This window comes from Petromyzon marinus, chromosome 38 (assembly GCF_048934315.1).
Source record: "Petromyzon marinus isolate PM22_M1 ecotype Great Lakes invasive population chromosome 38, UKy_Petmar_22M1.pri1.0, whole genome shotgun sequence".
Taxonomy (NCBI): Eukaryota; Metazoa; Chordata; class Hyperoartia; order Petromyzontiformes; family Petromyzontidae; genus Petromyzon; species Petromyzon marinus.
Window position 1 is genome coordinate 10766159 of NC_133704.1, and position 23016 is coordinate 10789174.

The window sequence follows — 23016 nt, forward strand, 5'->3', positions numbered from 1 at the left end:
TCTAACTACGTGCATTTACCGAAAGATCCAAAGAGTATAGTTTAGTTTTATTTGTAAAAAAAAAACTTGCAAGCGATGTCTTAACATTTCCTGTAATTCGCACCACAATCGTATTTTTTGTTGCATTGCTTGTTATTGTTACTCCGTTCTGACAACCCGTACCCCCTTTACTGGACATATCTGTGGTGGTGGTGTTGGTGGTGGGGGGGGGGGCAAAGAGCTTTACAGCGCATCGGATTCCTTTGCGGCCGCAATGAAATATTCCGATGATTCATTCATTCCTCGATATCGATTCGGCGCGCGGGCGGAATCGCTGTTCGCCGGGCAGAATCGCGGAATCGATCCGGCCCCAGTCAGTGTAGGTACGCTGACTCCTCTCAGCGCCCCCGGCACAGCGAGCGCAGTCCCCCGGACTTTAGACGCCGCTTCCCTCTCCTCCTCTCTCCTCCTCTCTCCTCGCTCGCCTTCTTCTACTTCGCTTCACTGTCACACGCGGATCGTTTTAATTCCGCTCGCGTCTTAACGCTGCTGCAACAACACCCACCTTTATTATTATTATAATAATAATAGCACTGCCCCCCACTCCCCACCCCCCCACCGTGGTCGTTGAGCGCGCGCTGACAGCGACGGACACGTGGAGGAAGCGTGGAGGTAAATGGTTGCCGGCGTGTAGTCTGTGCGTCGCTGGTTCGGCGTGAACTTTGTGCACCTAGCCTGGCACAGGGAGACGCGGTGACGTCACCTAGTTACGAATGGCGGCCGCTGCTGCTGCTTGTATTTTGTTGTTGTTTTGTGGCTTGTTGGCAATGTAGTTTGGGGGGTGGGGAGGAGGTGGTGGTGGTAGTGGTGTCGTGGTGCACTGGGGACTACGGTGCCCGGTTTAAAACAAAAAACAAAATCCTAGTCCGGTTCTCAGTCACGGCTCCCACCCACCCCGGACGAGGCGGACCGATCCCCTCGGCCTTAATAACCGAGTTGGCACCCCCAATGTGAGTGGTGCTGTTGAGATGTCGGCATTGTGCGTGTGGGCTGGGCCGGTGTGGGGTGGTGAGACAGCGGCGGTCGGGCGGGCGGGCGGGCGTGGTGCATGCCGCAACCCAAATCCCGTGTGGGGGCGCCGTGCCAGCTTGCAATAGGTGCTCGCAAACATCACTTGGTCCACCACCACCCCCCCCCGTCCCCCTCCGTTTCATTTGGCTACGGTGATGTCATCCAGGCTGCCCGACGGACACTTCACGTGGGCCTCCCGAGTGCACCTAGCCTGGCACGGGAGCTGTGGCGATTTCACTCGGCGGATGACTTGCTGTTGCGAGGCTGTTTGGTCGTGGGCAACCCCTAGGTCATTTCGGCATTAAATGAGTTTGAGTGAGTGGTGGGGAAGGGGGAGGCAGGAGTGTAGGTGGATCTATAGAATCTGTATAGCGGGGGTGCTGTGCCGGCCTTAATAGGTGCTCGCTAACACCATCTGCCCCAGTGGTGTACATCCAAAGCTGCATGAGGCCCCTTCTCGTCATCATTGACCATACTTCACCGCGCCGGTCACTGCGGATTTGTGAAGGCGGGGAGCACAGACGTGGGATGATTTCGGCACCGTAGCAGCATATGGCACACGGGATGCACGGTGGACGCCCCGAGGACTGTCCAGGCTCATGTGGGTACATCGCTGTGGGTCCGCATCCAGTAGTTACTAAGGTGTGCTTAACGAGGTTGTCATTCGCATTGTGATATTGAGGATTGTGTTACAGAATGTATTTGCTGATAGATCGTCGTTCATCCCGAGCTGCTGCTCTCTCTCTCTCTCGATATTGGATGGTTAAGTTGGCTGTACTCGAGAAAACATGTACGGGTACACTGGTTGTCTTGTGAAAACGCTGGTCTCCGGCACAGGAATGTGGATTTTAAAAAAAAATCTTCATCATTGGCTCAGAGCCAAGGAATGTTGTAAACTCGCCCGACCACAGGGCGTCTACCGGGGGGGCTTGCAGGTGGATCTGGTCTCTTTACATGGGTTCAGCAGAAGAGTTGGTGACGGCTTGGGTTGCCATTCCCTTTCATCCAGCAGTGGATCGATTACGGATGCCGGCATAGATGAGTGTGCTGCTGCTGCTGCTGCTCCAGTCTTCTGCCAGCGAGCGAAAAACCTCACGGACTTTTAATTGAGAGATGTTTTGTAAGTGCCAACTGTTACACTGGTCACTGGTGCCTGTCTTAACTTTAGTGTACGACTATTTATTAGCCCACTTCTGCATATAACCCTCCTCCCCTCCCCCACGCTTGTTCGGTCATGGGGTGGATAGGGGGGGGGTATGACCATACTTCACCATTGCGCTCAGCATTGTGCCGCCGAAGATTATTACGCGTGCGATAGGCAATCGGTGGAGCTGGGACGACCCGGTTGATATAACACTGGCCCTGGAATCGTACCCTGAACGCTGGCCATAGCAGGGCAATGTGGAATGTGCTACCCCTAAAGGCTCAGCAGGTCAAACGGACAAAGAGCTGCCTCCCATTGCTTACATTATTTGTAAGCACTTGGACTCTGGACTTGTAAAACTGTTCGTTTTGTAGGCTCTCTTATCGGCGTGGCGAGTGTGTAAATTGCCTTGTTAGAAAAATGACAAATGATGTGCAGGTACGGCCCTTGCTCAGTCCGCTGCTGGATCAGGGCCTCACCCAGGCCGCGCGGATTGCGGGGTGTTATTTTGACCATACTTCACCACGCTGGTCGATGCGCATCAGTGTAGGGCGAGCAAACCTGGTCCGTATGTCCAGTTGTCTGTTCGGACCGAGAGTCGTAAGTTCAACCACCGCGCAATAGATGGCGGTGGTGGCATCTGCATCATTCTGTAGAACGTGAAGAACCAGTGGCATCTACATCTGTAGAACGTGAAGGACCAGTGGCATCTATATCTGTAGAACGTGAAGAACCAGTGGCATCGACATCTGTAGAACGTGAAGAACCAGTGGCATCTACATCTGTAGAACGTGAAGAACCAGTGGCATCGACATCTGTAGAACGTGAAGAACCAGTGGCATCTACATCTGTAGAACGTGAAGAACCAGTGGCATCTACATCTGCAGAACGTGAAGAACCAGTTGGGATCTACTTCTGCAGAACGTGAAGAACCAGTGGCATCTACATCTGCAGGAGATCATACAACTTTTAAAGCCATTCCCCGTGTTCAGTGTACATGCCGTGCAACATGTTTGGAATCGACAGGGGTAAAGTTGGACTTGCGAACATACCTGGAACCTATCTCGTTCGTACGTAGAGGAGTCTCTGTACCATACACCAATGGCTTTTCCTGCTCTGTGCCCAGCTACCCACAAAATTGGTCACCCATCCAGGTGCTGACCAGGCTCAAAACGGCTTAGCTGCTGGCCCTGTGGGCCACAGGGCGGCCCCTGGTGGCCTTTAGTGCGGCCTCTGACGGCCTTTAGTGCGGCCCCTGGTGGCCTTTAGTGTGGCCCCTGGTGACCTTTAGTGCGGCCTCTGACGGCCTTTAGTGTGGCCCCTGGTGACCTTTAGTGCGGCCTCTGACGGCCTTTAGTGCGGCCCCTGGTGACCTTTAGTGTGGCCCCTGGTGCGGCCCCTGGTGACCTTTAGTGCGGCCCCTGGTGACCTTTAGTGCGGCCCCTGACGTTGCGGAACCCACGACAATACAAACCCATCACGATGGTTTTTGCACACCGACCACAAAGTGACCCGCCCTCTGAAACTTGAGTTGAACACTGGGCTGGAGAGTTAACGTATACGATGTGGCGTCGTTGTTGTACACGTTAACTCGCCACTCCGTTCCTTGAATTGTAGATAAGGGTTCGAGGCTCGCAATAAAGTTTTAGAGCGTCTGAAATATCTCGTTGGCCACATGTTTATCGGTACAGTGCTTGCACTCTGTTCCTGGGTGTGTGTCATGCGTCAGATTAAATACGAGTGTCTGAGTAACCATGTGTGTGTTTATGACAGTTGTGGATGGGTGGGAGTGTGTGAATGTGTACCTGTGTGTGTATGTGTACCCGTGTGTGTGTGTGAATGTGTACCTCTGTGTGTGAGTGTGTATCTCTGTGTGTGTGTGTGAATGTGTACCTCTGTGTGTGTGTGAGTGTGTATCTCTGTGTGTGTGTGTGAATGTGTACCTCTGTGTGTGTGTGTGAATGTGTACCTCTGTGTACCTGTGTGTGTATGTGTACCCGTGTGTGTGTGTGAATGTGTGTGAATGTGTACCTCTGTGTGTGAATGTGTACCTCTGTGTGTGTGAATGTGTACCTCTGTGTGTGTGTGAATGTGTACCTCTGTGTGTGTGTGAATGTGTACCTCTGTGTGTGTTTGTACCTCTGTGTGTGTGCGAATGTGTACCTCTGTGTGTGTGCGAATGTGTACCTCTGTGTGTGTGCGAATGTGTACCTGTGTGTGAATGTGCTAATGTGTACCTGTGTGTGTGCGTATGAGCGAATGTGTACCTGTGTGTGAATGTGTACCTGTGTGTGTGCGTATGAGCGCTGCACTAGGAACCCAGAGACCAGAGTTCGATTCCCACTCACGGCCAGCAACCAGTGATGACTATCTGAACCGGTCACGGTCCTCCCCTAGGTCGACACGACCTCAAATAAGTATCCGGTGCGGTGTGTAAACATCGCCACTGCCGTTGCCGGCCTTCATAGGTGCTCGCTAACAGCCCTTGCCCCAACAGCCTGTTAAGGCTATACGGAGAGAGGGGGGTTTTTGTCTTTGTATGAGGGTGAGTTTCTGTGCGTTCCGGACTGTGTACGCCTATGCACGTGTGGGTTGTCCAGTGCGTTGGGGAGGGAGCGGTGGCGCAGTGGTTAGACGATTATCTGAACCAGTCCTGGGGCCTACATCGAGGTTGACTCGGCGTTAAAACGACTACCTGGTGCGGGCGTGTAGACATCGGCAGGGGGGATAGGGGGAGATACAAAGGCGGACGAGCGTGGCGTTCTGACCATCCTTCCGTTGTACCGGTACGGCACGGCACTTGCTCCAACCAGTCTGCTGAAGGATACTACGGGGAGGGTAAACATTTATTTTGTTGTATATAATTTTTAGTATATATTTTTTTGTTGCCGGGAGTATATGTGGTGGTGGTGGTGTGTGTGTGTCAGTCCCCTTGAATTCGCGCGTGGTGTGGGCGTGCGTGAATTGTCATGGGTGGGTGACACACGGAAGTTGAAGCGTGTGTGTGTGTGAAGCCACCGAGCGATACACGTGTGTGTGCGTCTCGTAGAAGCATCCTATTGTGAGAAACAGGAATTAGCCTTTTGGCGTCATCTGGTCCAACACCATGTGAGACTGGGCTCTAAGAAAAGCTGTCTTGATGTGGACCAATCAATTTCAAGGACGATGCATGCATTTTATTTATTTATTTAAAGCTTTCGTGACTGCAGTAATTCATATTCTTAGCTCTTTCGGTAAAGTCACGTTGAAGGGAAACAATAAAATAATGAAATATATATAAAACAATAAAAAATTCTCACGACGTTTCGACCATAACACAAACGGGTCATCATCAGGTGTTGTTTCCCTTCATCGAAAGAGCTAAGAAAAATGCATACATTCTCAGAGTGCTGTTGTTTGTTTGCATTTTGACCGCCAAGTATTGTGGTCAAAATGCAAACATGATTCTCTGGTAAAAAAAGGTGTCAGTTTTGTTGCCAGATAAAAGGGTAAAAAAACCCCTATTATTATAATAGGAATTAGTCGTTTTAAACAAATACTGGCGTTTAAACCATGGCGCTTAATGCGTTTGTGCGAAGCCCTCGTCGTGCGTGGCTGTGACTGACCAGTTGTGCCACCAAATAACAGTGGTGACTTGTACAGCGGGACGCTCCGATCTGTTATGGGGTTGTTACTGTGTGTCCGCATCGGATCGGAGAAGTTGTGCCACCACACCTGCGGCAAAAAAACCAAAAACACACGTGGACAATTTAAATGTTTCCGCGAAAGCTACACTTTCATTACATTGCATTACAGAAAGCTACACTTTTTTTTTACAAGACCGTGAGCGAATGATGGTGATGATGGATGGGCATGGCTCGGAAGGGGGCTTTCATCCAGCAGTGGATCGGTCGTTGCCCACGACGATGCACGTGACGATATTTTCTCAGGAATCGAGTTGCATTAAAACAAAATTAGACCACAACGTTTCAGACGGGTGGTGTGGGAGTCGCAGGCCGACGATCGTGAAACGTGACCAATGTTTAAATGACTCGTCAAACCAACCGGCGTAGAATGTTGTCTTTAAATGTACCTTTTAAATGTAGCTTTAGCTTATGCGAGTATGCGTTTAGTGGCGAGTGACATCACTGACCTCGACTCTGTTCTTGCCAAAATAGAACGAGCGTAGAGGACAAATCGGTAACGTCTGAACTTGACGACCTTTGAAGCTTACGCTAACACCCGCCTGGCCCCACATGACTTGCGCTACAGGGATGTATAATCGTTGAACGATGTACAGGAGAAGCTGGACTTGAAACACCCCTTGGGAGCAAGGCCTAGGTGTGTTTATATCCAAAGTAGTGTTCGTAGCCAGAAGCGTCACTTTGCCTTCACCCACCAGTTTAAAGTAAGCGTGTGTCTGCTTATATCCAGCTCGTACTCTACTACTTTGCAGGAAGTCAGCAGTTTTAGTTTTTTGAGGAATGCTGTGAATGATGAATTTTCATCATTGGCTCAGGACTGTAGGGCAGAGATGGGCCAGCTGCTGCGATGCTTGTTCGTTCTCAGGAGACATTTGCAGTAGGGGGGTGGTCGGTGATGATTTGCTAAATTATCTCCAAATTGACTAAATTGTGGGTAATTTTTTGTTCTTTTTAATTTGGCAAACTTGGACCAAGACACAGGCGCACGCACGGCCTACTCTTGCCAACGACGTCACGTGATCTTTAATGTCCACCGTGAAGCCGGCGGCAGACAATGTTTTGGTTGTTTAGGTTAATATCTACGCGCTCGCAGTATTAACCAGGGCGGCCACTCGCTTTGTGAATGGCCGTGTGAACGTCTGCGCCAGACGTAGATTACAGTACCGCTGGGCCCAGGTCTGCTCGTGTGCGATGTTTTACCGTCGATTTATTTTTGCGTGTTTAACTTTTTGGTATGCGGCAGTGGGTTTTGTAACGGTAACAAAAAAAAAACCTTTAAACCATTGTTTATATCTGTTGGTTTGAATCATTCTATGGGCGCCTGCATTAATAAGCGCAGTTAGTGCTGCGAAACCTGTGCAAATGTGCATCGTTGGTGGAATGTGACAAAAGTACAATTGTCCCCTCGATTCATAAAAAGCAGATTATGCAACAGCGAAAAAATACGGGCACTATAAAACAAACTTGTTGTTCACCAAATGTAGAATTGGGGGGGGGAGGTGAAGACGCAGAACGTGTTGTACGTTTTTATTTATTTTGTAGAGTAATCGGTTGTTACCCGATGATATGTTTGAGGTCACTTGGGCACCGAGTCAACTGACCCTTGACGAGTTGAGGAGCAATTAATTAAAGCAGCTCGCCTCTAATTTGTCCGTGCTCTTAATCTGTAACCCGGATGGATAATAATCTGTCCTCGGGATGATGGAGAGTTAACTGCATGAATTGCCGTTGCATGCAACATACCTTAAACCCACTTTCAGGGTTACAGTATACCATATATGTTATCTATTTATTTAAAAAAACACTATTGTTTACAGTCCTTTATCCGTGTCGAAGTAGGGCACCAGAAGAGGATGCTCAATCTACTGCTGCATGGTTTTGGGTTTTTTTTAAACCGTAAGTAACTTCACCACGCTAGTCATTGCGGTTTGGTGAATGGGGGGGGGGGGGGGCGGTGAGCACCCCCACCCAGAATGCGATGTTAGCTATGGCCGGAAATCAAACTCGGAGTCTCACCAGGTTCCCTGCACGGCACTCTATAACCCCGTTACCACCGCTGCTCCCACCATGTGTGAGTATGCGAGGTTTTTTTTCTTCCCCAAAATCAATTTGATCAATCCACCAACAAAAGCATCGAGCACGGCTCGTTGATCTGCAGCCAATAGAGGATTCAACAACGTACTGTTAAATCCGTCCCGGCCACGTGCTGCCAATTTCACCAAACGTATCCTTCCAGTGACAAGCGTGCATTGTACGCCGATGTAAGACGTGGTGGCCGATGAGCAGGCCTTTGAGAGCACAACTTTTAAAGACAAAGCAGCACTTGGCCGAGTTTATAAATAGGTCGGACACTCTCTTTGGCTTTCGCACACCCAGCAGATGGAGTCCATTTAATTCACTGCCTCGCCCGAAGCAGCGGTTCACATTGATTACGTTTGTGATGGTTGTGTTTTTTCCTTCATCCTGTTGCGGCAGCACGCGTGTCGTACCTGATTTGAACTAGTCGAGAATTGGCACGTTTTGTTCACGCGACAAACCTTGCTATTTGACCGTGTGTCGGGTGGTGGCGGGTTTAAACGACGCATTTATTTTTACGCGATCTAATTTAAAAAAAAACCTATTATGGATTATGGTTGTGAACGCCCACTACGTGTTAAAAACTGATTTGTGCTATTAGGCAATAATAAAGAGTCCTGTAACCTTTTGGACCAGGACCGCCTGCGTTTTGGACATTGCACCTGAGCTGGGGATGACATACAAAAAAATACCCCAAAAGAGTTCAACCTAGGTTAGCAAAGCGTGACTGGTGTGCGAGTACGGCCGTGTGATGGGACTTGTTCTTCTTTGCACGCCTGTCCACGTTTCCTAGAGTCGGTGTGAACTGTTAAAGGTCTGTGCTTGCAAAACTCGTGTCGTAACGATCCGCGACCCCCTTGGAAGTACACCGCTTATATTAGTGTTGTGTGTTATGTGCAATCTCTTGGTGGCGAGATGTTAAGTTCCCCGCCCGGTATGCACGAGGTTGTGGGTTCGATCCCCACCCTGACCGATGCCTGCTGTATATTTTGAGTTTGCATGTTCTCCGGTTCCTCCGTTTTTTTACCTCCACAGTAAGAAACATGCGTTGAGAGTCTTTGGCTGCTATGCATTTCAAAATAAGGCCACCTCGTTAAGCTATCATTTGTGATAGCCAGGTCGCTTCTAAATAGGAGCTATACAATCTTGATTTTGAAGCTTTCGTGACTGCAGGAATCCATACTCTCTGGTTCTCTCGGTAAAGTCGCTTAGATAGAAAAAAAATAATAAAAGAAAAGAAAACACGATGTTTCGGTCGCAACACAAGCGTCCGTCTTCAGGTGAGAAAAAATGATCTGCTGTTGTGGCTTTATAAAGGCACGGGAGGGGGGAGGGAAGGGGTTTAGCTGTGGGAGTTCACAGGGGAGAAGGGGAGTTTGTGGCGTGCAGGGACGGGAGGGGGCTAGGGGGAGAGGGGGGAGGGGCCTTACATGGTAAAAATAAAATAGCAAATAGCTAATTCCTAATTGCACCATTTGGACTTCCACATTAATTTGCTTGATTCCTCCTTTAAAAAGAAAGGCAAGCATTATTTTCAAGCCTTTGCTGGCTGTGAACTCAAGTAGACCCAGGTAACACTTTACATCAATCGTATGTATGATGAATACAAATTCTATTCGAAGTATTATGGAGTTTTTTGCATTAAATTCAGTAGGTTATTGCAGCTTTTGTTTCAGGATACACGTGTGTTTAAAAAAACAAATTGCAGTATTATATTATGCGGTTGCTGGATATGCATAGCGCACCTATATTCTTGGGGTCTTTCGGTAAAGTCACGTAGATGGGTTCAAAGAAAATAACTAAAAAACGCCAAAAAGCTACGAAGTATTTTTTTATTTTCTTTGAACCTATCTCCGTGACTTTACCGAAAGACCCAATTTGAATTCCTGCAGTCACCAAAGCTTTATGTCAACGCATAGCACCCTCAATGCACTTCACGTGAGAGGTGGCTGTTGCAAAGCTCTTCAACAGCACCCAGAGATCCTCAGACCAGCAGTGCTATAAAGTGTTAAATTGCCACTTAAGTTGCTCTTGACTGATTCAGAAACGCAATATTGAACTGTGAATTGCAGCACTTTGCGTCATTGTTCACCTTTATTTGTTAATTTAAAAAAGCGTTTTGGTGCCGCGACCGTTTTTAGCGATATTTCTTTTTGGGAGTATTTTGACGAGATGAACACGGCGATCGTGTTTCTTTGTGCGACATGCGACGTTGATTCAGTGGGTTATATGCACTATTTCCACCTGTTGCCAGGTTTGATTTGCCTTTGCAAGGTGAGTGCGCACGTGTTGGACCGGGAGCTGTACATGTGCCAATCTAACGGGGCTTTGTATTCTTGGTTCTTTCGGTAAAGTCACGTTGAAGGGAAACAATAAAATATATATAACAATCAATCAAAATCTAACGGGGCTTTGTTGTGTCAGAAATGCACGGCAATCACACCACCCCGAGCACGTGGGTGATTTGACCATATTCGGGCGCATTAAGATGCCGCGTGGTACGCATGGCCCTGTTCTGAAAGCTTTCGCATCAATGTATTTTTTGTATCCTCCTCGTAAACGTACAGTGGGGGGAAAAAAGTATTTGATCCCCTGCTGATTTTGTACGTTTTGCCCACTGACAAAGAAATGATCAGTCTATAATTTAAATTGTAGGTTTATTTGAACAATGAGAGACAGAATAACAACAAAAAAATCCAGAAAAAAGCATGTCAAAAATGTTATAAATTGATTTTCATTTTAATGAGGGAAATAAGTATTTGACCCCTCTGAAAAACATGACTTAGTACTTGGTGGCAAAAACCCTTGTTGGCAATCACAGAGGTCAGACGTTTCTTGTAGTTGGCCACCAGGTTTGCACACATCTCAGGAGTTATTTTGTCCCACTCCTCTTTGCAGATCTTCTCCAAGTCATTAAGGTTTCGAGGCTGACGGTTGCCAACTCGAACCTTCAGCTCCCTTCACAGATTTTCTATGGGATTAGTGTGTTACCAATTGTTTTCTTGGTAACTATGGGTCCCAGCTGCCTTGAGATCATTGACAAGATCCTCCCGTGTAGTTCTGGGCTGATTCCTCACCGTTCTCATGATCATTACAACTCCACGAGGTGATATCTTGCATGGAGGCCCAGGCCGAGGGAGATTGAAAGTTATTTTGTGTTTCTTCCATTTGCGAATAATCGCACCAACTGTTGTCACCTTCTCACCAAGCTGCTTGGCAATGATCTTGTAGCCCATTCCAGCCTTGTGTAGGTCTATAATCTTGTCCCTGACATCCTTGGAGAGCTCTTTGGTCTTGGCCATGGTGGAGAGTTTGGAATCTGATTGATTGCTTCTGTGGATAGGTGTCTTTTATACAGGTAACAAGCTGAGAATAGGAGCACTCCCTTTAAGAGTGCTCCTAATCTCAGCTCGTTACCTGTATAAAAGACACCTGGGAGCCAGAAATCTTTCTGATTTGAAAGGGGGTCAAATACTTATTTCCCTCATTAAAATGCAAATCAATTTATAACATTTTTGACATGCGTTTTTCTGGATTTTGTTGTTGTTATTCTGTCTCTCACTTCAAATAAACCTACCATTAAAATTATAGACTGATCATTTCTTTGTCAGTGGGCAAACGTACAAAATCAGCAGGGGATCAAATACTTTCTTTCCCTCACTGTATCGGTGTCCCCCTTTGGAGATCGCCATAGTGAAGCTTGCAAGTGGGTGTAATGTGAAAGCAAACGTTTGGCATCCAGGTTTTTAGGAAGTTTTTTTTTTGTTGTTGTTTGGCCCACTTTTGTCCTGACCGCGCTGTCGGCGTCAAACAACGGGAATCTCTCTCCCCTGGGGAGCAGCGGCCGTCCCTTCCTTGTTCGAGAAGGGGGGGCCCCACAGGATGTCGAAGGGCCGACCTCTGAGATCCCTTCACGTGACCCCTGTTCCACACTGAAGGGGGCAGCACTTACCCAACCACCTTCTCTGCCGCTGATAATAATGTTAGTGGCACGCCAAACGATGTATTTATTCCTCCGAGCTAAAATGCATCCAAATTAAGTTCAGAGCCAAATTGAATGTCACGTGTGTGTTTTTTTGTGCGTGCATTCATTGGCGACTGAACTGAGAACATCAACTTTACTGCACTGGAGAATCTGATTGAATTGCAGGCGGATGCCCCCTGGTTCAAACTCCCGCATCTCATCGGTGCCGGCTCAGGGCTCTGACCTTGGAGCCACGCGGTCACCCCAGCTGTTTGGCGTGCTCTTTAATTACGATAATATCTTGCGGAGGATAAGCCGGTGGATCATTGCACGGACAAGAATCGTAAGACATCCTCATTAATGTAGCATTTACAACAACAACAAAAACGAATTGCCTTGGGCAGGACGCGATGTAGAAGATAACAGACCAGGCTGAATACGAGCCAGCACGGAAACTTTCAAGATAGCAGTGGGGTGGGTAGAGTGATGAAAGCCGGACTCTCTCGATGTTGCACAGCCATTTGTTTGTGATGAAGGAACACTTCTGGGTGGGTGGGGTGGAGGGGGGAGGGCAGCGTTGCGAATGATAGCTCTCCCATTCAATATTAATCGCGTTGTGGTGTTATGCAAACGAGAGGGAGTGGTGTGGAAATGTCTTTTTTAAATGGCGAGGCAAGTCAAGTGCATTGGCTCGTGGGTGAACGGGGAACAAGGCCCCCCCCCTCTCTCACTGCACGTCGGGGCAGTGAGCCACAGTCCTTGTGAAGAGCGCTAATGCTGCTGTGTCTATTTGCACAGTTTTGACGTGCAGACTAAGGGCAACCTGATATAGTTACCCTAGAGTCAAGTGGAAAAAGTGGTTCTACCGTGAATCATGTGACTGACTCATTGCTCATGGCGTTGCGCATGCCTCACCTTCCGACTACATTTTTCTGTGTGGTGGGGGGGGGTGATCGGTGGTGGCGCAATTGGTTATCTGAGCATGCTTAGAATCCAGTGACATGTTCGATTCTGAACCCCCTCCCCCCCCGGCTAACTTCAGTGTCGAGTTATATACATCAGAACTGGCTCCAGACCCTCCCACCTGGTATGGTGTGTAAACATCTGCACTGGGGAGACAAAGGCAGCTGGGTGTGGCGATGACAGCACCACCACCACCCCACCCCGTAAGGCAGCGCCAATGTTAATCGGTGCTCGCGAACAACACTTTATCCCAAAAGGTTTGTTCACGGCTTACACGGAGGATGTTTTTTTTTGTATCTTCGTGCCTCGCCCTCCTTGACTTAATTGTGTTTGTTGGGCCAACACATCGGCAAAGAGAGAGAGAGAGCTGCAAAACCACCGCGGTGACATGCGCTGCTGCTGCTGCTGCTGATACTGCCGCCTCTGTGTGCCCATTGTCGCAAGTGCTGCGCCAGGAAGCGGTGCGCGCACATCGCAAGGCCCCGTTGCATCCCGTAGCAAACCTACGGCGAGAGGAGAGAGAGAGGCACGCCTCGCACACACACACACGGGAGGAGACCCGTGAAGACGCAGGGACGCCGGAGTTCGAGAGATGTACGCACGGCGATTCCACGGGTCGTGTCCACCTGTCTTCCCAGGTTTTTTGGCGAATATTTTTTTTGCGGGATGGCTGAGCAATTGGCGCCTCGTGCTTCGTGTGGCACGCGTTGATTTGTGACCGAGGATCTGGTGGCGGTAACGTGTTGTGCTTCCAATACGGTGTGCTGCACAGATTTGATGGGCCAGGGCCGACTGAGAAATGACGCTTGAATTTGGCCTGTCGAAAAGGTGACGGCCGTAGGTGATTCATTATAGATACCCCACTGATTTCCTATGGCTCTCTGCTCAACATGCGATTGAACATTGTGGAAGCGATGGCTCCACATGTTACAGGCGATTAAGTGTATTGCTAATAATTAATCGCCGTTTTGAGATTGGTGTGATAAATGTACGAGCTTTGTAGCAAAGTGTCGCTTTCTCTACATTATGGAAACATGTGGGATATCTATAAATGTTATCACCCCACCCCAGTATTGAAGACACACACGGCAGAGGGAGACGGAGGAACGTGGAATGAGCGAGAAGACACGAGGGGGAGGGGAGGGGGTTGGACTTGGTGTGACGTGGGAACTCACCTGGGGCCCGATCGCCGTGTGGTCACGTGACCTGCACACCTGAGCGCTCTCCCTTCCTGGCTGCGCTGCGCGCGCGACCCAAGTTAATGATAGACGTGGAGGGTGTTTAGTGGTCGTGTACTGAAAGTAATTGCATTCCACTCTTGTGCAACTGTGAGTATAACTTGCCTATATATTGCAGTTTATAGTGGGGCGGCGGGGGGGATTAAAAAAAAAACAGCCACTGCGTGAAAATAAAAACGTAGCTGCAGAAACCGGTTATGCCACGGCGGCTGATTGTGGCGTGATAGAGGCGCGATTATGTTCAGTTCTGGCTGCGGCTGAAGCAGTGTTAATGTTGATAATGGAACGGAGGGGGGTTGTTGTTGTAAACGTTCGTGGTTCGATTCCAGTGGTGGTGCCGATTTAAATGCTGCGGGTGAACTCAACCGTAAACGCACGCTTCGCAGCGGACGTGAAAGATCCCGTGAAGTCATTCGCAAGAGTAGGCCACTGTGTGCTTGTCTCATTGTCCAAATTCGCAAATTGTAAAGAATACTCGTAAATTCGAATACATGGCAATGATTCCCCCCCTCCTCCTACCTCGTCCTGCGACAACACGGCAGGACCCTCCTGAAACGGAATCCTAAGACGCCATGAGGCTTTACTGGATAAATAATATAATCATAGCAGAAATGTAAACAGTAAAAAAGTTACGCCTTTTGGCGTCTTCTGGTCCAGCACCAGTGGAGACTAGGCTCTAAGAAAAAACCCGTCTCGGGTGTGGACCAATCAAATTCAAGGACAGTGCATATTATTATCAGAGTTGTCTCTTTTGTTTGCATTTTGACTGCTTGTGTTGTGGTTATTGCAAACATGATGCCTTGAATAAAGGTGTCAGTTTTTTGTGCCAGTTAAAAGGGTAAAACCTATTTCTATAAGTTACAGGAATTGTGTGTTTTAATTTTATTCGAGTCAGCGATGGCTGTATGTGGATGAAAATCGTAAAAAAACGTGTTGATGACCGATTATCCAACCAAAGACCGAAACTTTGACTGCGACAAAATGCGTAATTAGAGTTTGAACGAAGGTAGATTGGTAACGTTGCTTGAGAACTGCAGTGCACCGAGTTCACTGATTGGCCGTCCTGATAATATCACAGTGGAAAAAAAATTGCATGTCCCTGGCCACCAACGTTTAAACAACGAGGATTGGACAAATGATGTGCACCCTTAGTCGACTGAATTTATTAGAGAATGACTATTTAAAATCCGCAGGCTTATTCTTGAGTTAAAAACTCCGCAGGGTTGTCACTGACTCGACTGATACCATTACTAAAATATGACAAAAATCTTGAGTGTATCACTAGCGGGCTGAATTCAGGAACTTAAAATTACGTGTATATACGCATGCTGTGATGTTTGGAACGTGGGATTCTTTTTCACATTGAGGAAGCCGCTGAAATTAGAAATCCAAAGCCAACTCGTTGCACCATTTCCGCCTGTGAAAATGTGTCTTACACCACACACTCGCGCACACGCGCGCGCACGCGCTATGACCCTCGAAATTCAGATTGTCATTGTCAAGGCAAACCAATTATTTTCCATTTGCGGTAGTTTGTTGTGGTCGGACGTTGAACCCAAGGTCACATGGGTTCACAAGTGCAGTTTGCACTGCAACCGAAATGCCACCGGTCCCACCGTAAGCATGCGCTATGGGAATACAAACCGTGTTTACACGCGCTATTTGATGCATCCATCGCAGACAAAATAATTGGAGAGCAAAATTGTTGATCATTTCTTGGTTTCAACGTGATAATAATAATGCATTTTAGCCATGTGTAAGTCCACTGGTGGATGGAGGGCTCCCCATGTCATACCAGTCTTGGGTGTTATTACATACTTCATGCCGGTCGATGAAAGAGGAGCAGGAGCACTAGTTAAGATATCACTCGGTACCGATGTTAGCCACGACGGGGAATCAATCTTACGGCCGCTATGTTCACAGCGCAGTGTGCCAACCACTGTACCACCCCCATGCATGTTTACGTTCACATGATGTGTGTCATCAACATCCGCACTGGGGTGAGCGGGGACAAAGACGATCGGGAGTCTAAGTAAATCAGTGGGATCTATCGTGGTGTTCTGCGATGGCCTTAATGAGTTTTGGCTAACATGAATTGTCACTATGAACATCCACAGCCCTTTTGCCAGTTCAACTGCTGGATGAGGGCCTCCCCCAACTCATTCAAGTCGTGCGGTGTTATTTGGCCGTACTTCACGCCGGTTGGTGCGGTTTGGTGAAGGTGTGTAGGGAGAGCGCACGGGACTGTACAACAACGGACGTAACCGCTGTGCCCGCCTGCGACGTTAACCTCCTGCAGCTGCCCTACGGCGCCTGTTGTTACGTACGGCGGCCGCCCGTCCGAGCACTATCCAGGCTCGGTGCTGCGCATCCCCGCCTACGATGAGCACGCTCTGGCCGCGTACGGTGCGAAAGAAGTCCCGACGCGCTTGCGACGTCCGTTCCCTGCCGCGATGGCCGGGCACGTTCCGTGCGAGTGGGGTTGTAGGCCGTTGTCCCCTGTACGTTTACGCGCGGCGCGTCAACGATGCCGACAGATGATTCGTGGCTCTCCTGCGCGTGCGTGCTCACGCTGCGTTCCCCGCTGCGTTCCCCGCTGCGTTCCCCGCTGCGTTCCCCGCGTCTCTGGAATTAAATTTGCATGGGATGAGACAATATTGCGGAGTAACATTGTAAGTTGTTGCTGCACAGTAACAGGTCGACGTCGGCCCGCAGACCACGTATCGCCGCCTCCTGCAGCGTTTGTCAAACGATGTAAAATACACGTGGCTTCAACTTTTAATTTGCGTTCGGGACAGCCAGGAAAATTAGGGAAGTTAACGCTTCTCGTTCCCAGTCTGTGTGTTCTCTTTCCCTCCGGTTTGACGTTGAGCGGCTCTTGTCTGACACTATTTTAAGTACACCACCGTTTCACTTCAGTTTGGCGAATTAAACGACAATACGGGCGTTCGGTGCAAGTTGTCACCACACCGCAGTTGGTCCATCTTCGGCAGGTTGGGTGTGGTGGGGTGGGGTGAGGTGTTGGGAGCTCCCAACTCTTCCCAGGCGTCTGGCCAACGTGGAAGAGGAAGCCAAAATAACCCTCGAGGTCAGTGGTTCTCAACCGGGGGTACGCGGACTCCTGGGGGTTACGCGGCAGTGTCCCACTGGGTACGCGAGGTGATTTCTAAACGCGTGAAATTATACGTCAGAGTAATTGCCGAATAGTCGTGTGTGAATCTGCCAATATAAAATAGCGTATTAATCCACAATATAGAAGACCTTTCTGAACTCATCGATGGTAAAAAAAAATGCGGGTTTGCAAGAGTGAAAAAAAAACGAGCGCAAACAAATGACGTCACGCACGCACGCAGAGGCGTCCGTTTATATATTTTTAATTCAAACTTGATTTGAAGCTTTCGTAACTGCAGGAATTACTCTTTGGTTCTTTCGGTAAAGTCACGTTTCGATTGCAACACAAGCAACCGTCATCAGGTAGAACTAAATTTGAGAGCGAGACAAAACGCGCGCACGGAGACACACACAGTCACTTGGCTGGTTAGGGTATACCTCTCAAAAATTAATTCACACATTTATTTCTCAGAGACCACGTTGGGTCAGGCAAGGGGGTGGGGCGGGGGGGTGGTAACTACTCTCCTGAAACGGAATTCAACAAGGGGCGGCGTGGCGGGGGAGGGGTACAGCAGTAGCCGACAAAGATTTGAGAAGCCACCGCTCCAGATGGACTCCGTGGAGCGTCCTACGATGGTGGCCCTTCTCTCAGCAGTGGCTTGAAGGCTTTACGGGGGGCCCATCGTTTACGGGGGGGGGCATCGTTTGCGGGGCCCCACTTCAACCTTGGTCACCGTTTTACAGTGCATTGGAGTTAATTGCATCAGTGGCGTGATAAAATGGCAGGGGGTGATGTGGTCGTCAAGTTGTTGGTTGGGACTTCTTTACCAGCACACAGGCCACAGATCACCGCTGACTCCGAGGTTTCAGCAAAATGGGGGTGTGGAATCTTCTCTCCATCGTTGGCTCAGGGCCTGGGCAGTGGAAATTCCACGTTCAGAGAGTTGAGGTGGGTGGGTGGGTCCGCTGGTCTCATTTGAATCGGCAGTTGTGTTGACTTTGCACAAAGGTGGTGTACTCAAATTTTATCAGCACTTGAGGGTGCGTATAAAAAATAATGCTGATTCAGTGCACAAAGTTAACGTACGACTCACAAACCTCGGATTGATTGCGAGTCAAGCACCCCTGCCACAAGTCCCACTTGGCCTCATGAAGTAAGCGCAATAAATTGCAAGGCTGCACCTTTTATTTAAAAAAAGTTATCTTTTTTTGAGAATGATCTGGCCCCCAATCTTTGCTGGCAAGTAAGATAACCACCAGGCTACTTGGCCACCCTCGGCTGAAAGAATGATGCCGTAAAAGACTTGTTGAATGTGTGAAGAATTTAGATGATTTCTATATATACTGAATGTCTTAGCTTTGTCTCTGATTAAAGTTACAGCTATTTTGTCTAGGCCTGTGCAGATGTGACATCATGTAACTGTTACTGCTTCCGTAATAAAACGAACAATAAAATAAAAATGCCTTTAAATAGACTTTGATCAGGGCTTGAACTACACTGCTGAGTAACACATTGCCTAACAATTTGGTCATTATGTATGTATATGTACGTACGTTGAACTTTCGCATTATACTTAGCCGACCGCGCTAATCGGAGGTGTGGATGCATCGACCTTCCACTTGTACCGTTGTGTGATTTCATACTCTTGGAGAAAAAGGAATATAGAAAACAAGCTGAAAAGTGTGCAAAGTAGCGTGGCGAGATGCATGCAGGAATTGCAGTGAGAGACTGAGAACATAGGCACGTTAACGACATTGGCATGTCATACTGTGAAGAAAAGTAACAAAATGACTCAACCCATTCATCAATAAGACTGCGTAAAAAGGAAAAATACGATGCAATAGGCCATTGCCCTGAATCACCACCTATTATACAGGGTGCTTCAAAAAAATGTCAACACTTAGATGGAACTGGCTTTTAATATACTGTAACATGATGACAAAATTTTGATTAAAAGCTTTCGTGACTGCAGGGATTCATATTCTTGGTTCTTTCGGTAAAGTCACGTAGAATATGATAACAAAAGTATGTTAATGGCTTCAAAAAGTCAAAGAGTCTCCCACTTGTTCGCCATCGTTGTCAACGCGTGGCCTGGAATCTTCTCCACGTGGTCTCCAGAGCCCGGAGGCAGCAGCACATGTCATGTGGTGTTGTTGCACCCTGTATATATATTTCCTTTTTAAGGCAGTGTTCTTGACAAATGTGTTGCGTTGGTCGCTGTGCTTGTACACCACTGCATTCATTGTTAAGAAAAGCAAAGCGGGCCTGGGCAGGACGCTGCGCCTCCCCTCCGCCAACTTCACTCACTTCCCGTTTACGACACCGCCATATTTTCAGATACCTGACGGTCGTCTTTACATCTCTCCGTGGCCTTCACCCCACCCCCCCACCTTATCTTGCCTCTCTCATTTTTTGATGTCTCCCCCACCCCTCTCTCTCTATCCCTCCCCTCCTCTGTGGACCAATCTTGTTCTCGATCTTTCTCCCTCCTCGCACCCCTATCACTGGAATCAAATTCCCCTGCACATCAACATCCTTCTGTTCCTCTCTTGAAGCCTCAACCTCTCAACTTCTTTTCCATTGCCCATTCCCTCCCCTCGCCTCTCCCCTCGATCCCGTCCCTCCCCTGCCCTTTCTTGATCCCGTGTCCCCTCTGTTACGGTCACCCATTCCTCGGCCCTTGCAACTGCCCCCGCCATCTAAATCCCTCTTTATTTTTGTTGACGCTTTTAAACTTTGTAAAGCGCCTTCGGCCAAGGCACTCGATAAATGTAAAATAAGACGAGGATGGTGGCCGACGGACAAGACTGGCGATGGAGTGGCGGCCGAGGAACGGAATGTGTTCGCGAGGACGGAGCGATCTGATTGTGGTGCCGGGCAGAGTGTTACGTCGCAGGATCGTTAGAGGTGGCGGCCGCTTGGGAGGCCTTCATCCAGACATGGACTGGCCAGCGATTTTGATGAATAACAAACGCACGTACATTTATTTTGAGTTGGGCATGTACGTTTGTTGAAGTCATTGATTCCTCGACTCATTAAGTCGCGAGGGAAAAAAAAGTCTCGCTGCTGGACGTCGAGTGACGAGCGGGGCTTGGTCATATCAACGACGTTATCAGTCTCGTCATTCTGGGCGTCGCCTTTAGGGGGTTTCCTGCCTTCAGTTGGTGGGGTGTGGTCAGGTAACTCCCCAGCACCTTCACGTACGAAGTGAAAATGCCCTCGTTTTCCAGCAGTAGATTGACAAAAGGGCTGCTTCCTTCCACTGCTCGACTCTGGAATTGCCTGCCTCCCCATCGTCTCTTTTGTCCCCAGCTCTTAAAATCACATTTGTGGCGTCCATGAAACGTGTGAACTCTCGTCGATTGCAACTTCGATGGCAGTGCTATTTGCTGCTGACCGATTTGAGGTTTCGGTTCCTTTTTGTGTTCGTGCCCAGCATCTCCGTTAAGCAAGCAACAAGCTCTGTGTATTTCCGTTAACAAAATCGTAGTTTGTTTATTGCATGTGGCAGATTGCTGAAGAGATTTCCGGGAGTAATCCCGCAACAGTCGCGCAGAGAGAGCCTGCGTGCGTCAGTGTCGGGATAGGGGAGGGAGAGCTCAAGGATTTTGTTCTGTGGCAGTCGGACAGGTGGCCGGTGCCGTGCCAATATCGCCGCATTTCCTTTCCACGACGGTGCATTTTTGTCTTTTTTTTTAATAATTGCCCATTGACACAGTGGAGCCGTGTTGCGTTAAAGTGCCTTATTGAATTTGACCCTGCTGCGCGCGACTCCCTACGCGTGCCTCGCGAGAGCGTTGCAGCGTGTGCACCCCGGGCGCAGGTTACCGGCGTCCCGAGTGCAGCTTCTGCATCGTGCAAAGTTCACGACGGGTACGTGCCTCGCTCGGAATGAGGACGCGCGCCCCCCCCCCCCCATAGTGTGCAACGGTTGTTGGCACATTGAACTTGCAATCCGGAGGTCGCCGGGTTCTATCATCTGGCACGCGGCAAAGCTGAGACCAGATTTTGCCGGTGCCAAAACGGCGGAAAAAAATATTGCTTTTTACACTTTGCAGCAATAATACAGGGGTGAAGATGTTCAAGCTTGATGCCTTACAATAGGAGTGTCTATTTTGGTGTTTGAAGATCCTAACACCTCCTGTATTATTGCCGGCAAGGGTAAAACCTATCATATTTTTCATCAGTCGAAACAATGGTATCAGTTTGTCAGACTCTCCCTCCTCCCTTGCCGCCTTTGTGGTGTGCTTCTGCCAGCAGAGGCAGGAGCAAGCGATTGCAGGCCTGTACCTTGACCTTCGTTCGTTCGTTCGGCACTTAACGACGCGTCAATTCATTGATTTACATTCGAACCTTGAGCTAATGTTAAATTTAGACTTGATCTCAACAAAACTGTACGAGAAATGTGAAGAAACTACAATACAAAATGGGACGGTACAAATCAACCAAAATACTGATTTTATTGATTTCTCCATCTTGAATTATAGTAACCGATTGATTCACGGTGGGGAGCGCTACACGCCTCGTACAGATATTGCTGAGAAGTGTAAAATACATTTCTAACGATATGCAATGGCCTTGTGGCACAAGAACAATTAATTGAACGAATGTACGCTTCCATCATTTAACGCGAGCTATACAAGCGTGTGATCAAAGCAACCCCGAGCACGCACACCCACTGTCGCCACGTCTCGGAAGTTGAGCAGAGTTGATTCTCAGGCGTGCTCAGCCCCCTGGGGTTGTTTTCGGCTTCTGCGGGACGACGCTTTGGGCAGCAGAGGGCAGTGCAAGCCAAATCTTATTGTTGTACTCTACTTCTGTTTTCCCACGTCTATGCTCCCCGCCTTCACCGACCCGCACTCACCCATTTCGCGAAATATTTCGCCACACTGAATTTTGTATATATATATTTTCACCAGGTATGGCTGTGTAGCTCTTTTTTTCAGAAGCGACCTGGTCACGAAGTGGCTTATCGCGTGGGAAATGCATTGCAGCCAAAACGCGTGACGTTGATTCTAAATGTGGGGGGAAAATCCGGAGGACCTGGAGAAAAATCCACGCCAAATACACAGCAGGCGTTGGGGTCTGGATCGCAGCCACGACGTCCTTCATACCCGGCGTGGTGTTTAACATCTCGCCACACCGTGGTACCCCTAAATACGGTCCTCTAACCGTCGCGACCCGCACGGCATGGGGAGGTCCTTATCTAGCAGCGGATTCGCGCGAGGGGCGTTGTACGCGGTGAACACGACTGCGGGGCGAACGGCGTTTAGTTTGTCCCGTCCCCCAAGCACCAGGCAACACAGCAGCGTTTGTTTAACAGGCCACACCTCTGCTGATGAGGCTTAGAAAGCCGAAACCGGTAATCTTTTCGCCTGCTCAAACAAATTATGCCGAAAATAAAGTGAGAGCGTCACGTAAATATTTACGCGAGTGAGCCGCCTTCTTGCGAGGAGGCCGCGCGTAAGTATTGACACGCTCTCGCGGCGCCCAAAGTAAGGGCTGCTCTAATGCAACACGACGGACGAGCCAGTGTCATTGTGAAGGGCCCTGCAACGAAGTGAATCGGGCCGGGGAGAATTTCTGGTTTAATATTGGCTATGACGCACCGGCGCGCAGGGCCTCGTGGGACCCGCGATGTTAATAAGGAAGCAGATGGAAGAGGCCGCTTGAGCCCATCGCGGGGAGCGGAGGAGGGAGGCGGGGGGGGGGGCGATACATCCGAGATGATGTTCCAAAACAGCGGGCGGGAGAACAGCTAAAAGCGGCATTCGAAGCGCCGCGGT

The 23016-nt window shown here is 48.9% G+C and overlaps 1 protein-coding gene across 2 annotated transcripts in view; it reads left to right on the top strand.

Annotated features, from left to right (window-relative positions):
- Positions 1 to 346: 346 nt before the first annotated feature.
- Positions 347 to 23016, top strand: part of MYO1C (myosin IC) — a 97367-nt gene continuing 74697 nt past the window's right edge. Inside the window, exon 1 of one of the 2 annotated variants that reach the window (XM_032967623.2) lies at positions 347 to 651. The gene's annotated coding sequence lies outside the window, so the exon portion shown is untranslated. Of the gene's footprint in view, positions 652 to 14189; positions 14209 to 23016 lie in introns of those variants that run through there. The other variant, XM_032967624.2, reaches the window with a different exon arrangement.